Source organism: Muntiacus reevesi, chromosome 14 (assembly GCF_963930625.1).
Source record: "Muntiacus reevesi chromosome 14, mMunRee1.1, whole genome shotgun sequence".
Lineage (NCBI taxonomy): Eukaryota > Metazoa > Chordata > Mammalia > Artiodactyla > Cervidae > Muntiacus > Muntiacus reevesi.
In genome coordinates this window covers 35,715,430-35,715,672 of record NC_089262.1, presented here as the reverse complement: position 1 = coordinate 35,715,672, position 243 = coordinate 35,715,430, and positions in this window count along the sequence as shown.

The following is a 243-nucleotide window of genomic DNA, read 5'->3' as shown; positions in this document are numbered from 1 at the left end:
CAGGTGGGCGGGCGCCCCATGCCACGCGGATGCAGAGCGAGGCGAGGGGTACCGGTGGCCCTCCCAGCGACCCCCGCCAGTCCCGCCAGGGGGAGCGTCTGCGCCCGACGGCCGGCGGCTGGGACCCGGCGGGCGGTGCAGGGCGGCGGCTCGGCGGCGCGGCTCCCCTCCCGCGTCCCCACCCCCTCCCCGCCCGCCCCCGGCGCGGCCCTGCCCGCCCCCTCCGCCCCCTCCCGCGGCGCC